Source organism: Zea mays, chromosome 2 (genome assembly GCF_902167145.1).
Source record: "Zea mays cultivar B73 chromosome 2, Zm-B73-REFERENCE-NAM-5.0, whole genome shotgun sequence".
In the NCBI taxonomy this organism is placed as follows: Eukaryota; Viridiplantae; Streptophyta; class Magnoliopsida; order Poales; family Poaceae; genus Zea; species Zea mays.
Window position 1 is genome coordinate 80,919,710 of NC_050097.1, and position 3,818 is coordinate 80,923,527.

The window sequence follows — 3,818 nt, forward strand, 5'->3', positions numbered from 1 at the left end:
TCTTTTGCTAATTCATCAGGTAGCTGGACAACAAAAGCGGAGTGAACGTGCTCCTTCTGACTCAAGGCATTTGCAACCAAATTCGCCTTGCTCGAGTGATAGTGAATCTCCAAATCATAATCCTTAATAAGCTCTAACCAACGACGTTGCCTAAGGTTGAGATTCTTCTGAGCGAATATATACTTCAAACTCTTATGATCCATGTACACTTGACACTTAGTTCCCATAATGTAGTGTCTCCAAATCTTCAGTGCATGCACAACTGCTGCCAGCTCCAAGTCATGAGTGGGGTAGTTCAATTCATGTTTCCACAACTGATGAGACACGCAGGCAATCACGAGTCCTTCTTGCATAAGTACACATCCAAAGCCTTGGCCACATGCATCACAATAAATGTCAAATCCCTTCTGTAGACCTGACATAACCAACATTGGGGGTGACATCAATCTCAACTTCAGTTGGTAAAAACTATCATGGTACTTCTCGTCCCACTTAAACTCTCTTCCCTTCTTCAGAAGCGAGGTGATAGGCTTAGTAATCTTAGAAAATCCTTCCATAAATCTCCGATAATATCCTGCAAGTCCCAAGAAACTCTGAATCTCCGTAACTGTAGTGGGTATGCTCCACACCACTATCTCCTTGACTTTAGCAGGATCCACTGATATCCCTCCATTAGAAATGATATGTCCAAGGAATGACACCTCGTCAATCCAAAACTCGCATTTGCTGTACTTGGCGTAGAGTTGATTATCTCGTAACTTCTGTAGCACCAATCTCAGATGTTCCTCGATCACTTTCACTCTTGGAATAATTAAGAATATCGTCGATGAACACTACGACGAATCTGTCCAAATACTCCATAAACACCTTATTCATCAAATCCATAAAATAAGCTGGTGCATTAGCTAATCCAAACGACATAACAGAGAACTCATATAATCCATATCGGGTCGAGAAATCCGTCTTGGGCACATCCGATGGCCTAATCTTCATTTAATGGTATCTCGATCGGAGATCAATCTTCGAGAATACTCTAGCATCTCTCATCTGATCAAATAAATCTTCAATGCGGGGTAATGGATACTTGTTCTTCACAGCGACATCATTAAGTGATCTATAGTCCACACACGTCCTCTGGGATCCATCCTTCTTCTGTACAAATAGAACCGGTGCTCCCCAAGGTGAGGAACTCGGACAAATGTAACCAGCCTCTTGTATCTCCGTTAACTGCTTCTTAAGTTCCTTTAATTCTTCTACAACATCCTATATGTCCATTTAGAAATAGGAGCATTTCTAGGTAAGAGATCTATGACAAACTCAACTTCCGTATCTGGTGGCATCCCTAGTAACTCCTCTGGAAAGACATCCGGAAAATCCTTAACCACACGGATGTTGTCACCAACAAACTTCCCATCGACTAAGAATGCCGCTAGTTTAGTGGCGGTAGTTACTGCAATTCCAACTTCAAATCTTTCTCCTTTGGAACTGGTGAGTTCTATGGTTCCCTTAGCATGGTGTATATACTGTCTTTGCCTTTCTTTAACCATGACATACCAAGGATCACGTCTATAGTGCTCTCTTCTAACACTATAGGGGTAGCCCATCTGGGTTAGAAACACAGGGTAAGAAGGGAAGAATTGTAGACAAGGCGAGTAATTACGAATCATGTTACTTTGGGGAATTCATTAGCTAAGTGTGTTGCTACTAAAGCTAATACATTACCTTATGGTGGTACATGCTAAGATGTCCATATAATATTTCAATCAATCAAAGAAGCAAATCAGACATTCATCAGCAGAACAATCAAACGATATTTTTAAATAGCGAAAATAGTTTTAGTTTTGTCTTAGGTCTCCTATCTCTTAAAAATGTCATAGGGGTAGGGATTCCAAGGTGTGAAATCCATCTTGTCTTAGAGTGGAAAAGGTAAGAATGATCAGAGTAGAACAGTAGAAGGTGAGACAGGATCAAGATAAGTATAGAAAGGATCAGAGTAAGGTGAGTATAGAATGAATCAGAATAAGGTAAGTAGGTAAGGGTTTTGTCCATTTCCATCTAGGTTTCGTCCTACAGTCAACATTTCCTCTGATACCACTTCTGTCACACCCGGGCTTTAAAGGACAAAGCCGGGTGCATCTCATACATGCGCCAAGAAGACAACATATATAATAACAGAGTGTATAGAGATAAATGTCATAAAACATCAGAGTATTTATTACATAGCGGAAGACTTAATACAAAATAAAAGAATAAACATAAAACGAACTAAGGATCGTTGGCGCCAATGTCAACTGAGAAACGCCACCTAGATCAGATCATACTCCTCGCCTTGTGGCTCCTCCTGAACCACCTGTTCTTCTCCTGTGGGGGGGTGTGAGACAGCAAGAGTGAGCTCACATACGTTCATCGCTCAACAAGTTGTGGGGAATAATGTGGCATGAACTCACCAAAGGTGGGAGTTCATGAAGTGTAAGGCTGATCAATGAAATAAAGGCTGAAGCTGAGCACTGCTTTTATAAGTTGGTCAAAGTTTTATTAGCAGTTACTAAGTGTAAGTAAATACCAATCCATAATAATAATAAATAAAGGTAATAGTAAAATAATCCCAAATGCAATGATATGACAGATTAAGTTTAAGTTCCATAGATTAATCATGTGAGTGTCCGAGCCGCTCATGACCGTGAGCACGGCTAGTATACCAGTTTTACACTCTACAGAGGTTGCGCATCTTTACCCACAAGTCGTGTTACCCATTTGCCACGGAGTTGATCAGACTCCATACACCTCTACCTAGGAAGCGAGGCAGGGTACCACTACGAGGCCTTTACAAAGTTCCACTAGCTTCAGACTACCCGCTACAGTTTATAGGAAGCTCCAGTGCAGGGTTCTTGTCTGACCGCCATCGCAGCAAAATCAACCCAAGGACCTCCCTACACTGACCACTCCCCTACTGCCCTTGCCCCTTTCGGGTAAGGCAGCCCTCCACTAGCTTTCCTAGTTAATCAGCCAAGGGCGTCCCATTATACCCTTGTGGTAGCACTGTTTTCCCGGGTGGTTCTCCATGTTCCCATTAACATAATGATCTTAGCATGAACAGTAAAGAATAAAACAGATAATAAAAAGTATAACAATCAGTGATGAATATCTCTATACCCAAATCCACATAAAGCAATAGCATGAACTACCCATAACTTTAGTAGTAAAACCAGTGGTGAACAAGGTATAAAGATAGTCAAATCTAGGGTAACCTATTGGGTCCCATCAAAATTATCCTATGCAGATCATTATGAATAATAAGAACATGAATGGGTAAAAGATGTGATCAAGGGCACAACTTGCCTTCCACGAGCTCCTGCTCAGCTATCTCTACTTGTTGAACCTCAGTTTCCACAGTGGCTTGCTCGTCTACTCGCATCAACACAATACATACATAGTATAGCCAAGATCAACATCACACCAAACAGATGAATAAAATATACAGTAAAAATCTACACATTAAAATGAGATCATAGGAACTGGAATCACTAAATTTGGAGTTATAGAATTCAAGTTATGAATTTTCTAAGATTTAATGTGCCTGAAATAGGGTTAAATGATAAATAAATGTTCTAACAGAGTTCATGTCAAAACAGTGTCTCTAAGTGTTAGAGAATATTATTACAAAATTTTAGAAATTTGAATGGCTCAATTTGGACTAAAAATGGATTTTCTATGGATTAAATAAGTTCTAGGAATTGTTTTTATATTAAAAATCCATTTCTGAATTTATTTATTTGATTTTCATGAGTTCTGGACTGGGCGTCAATATCTGAAGAACT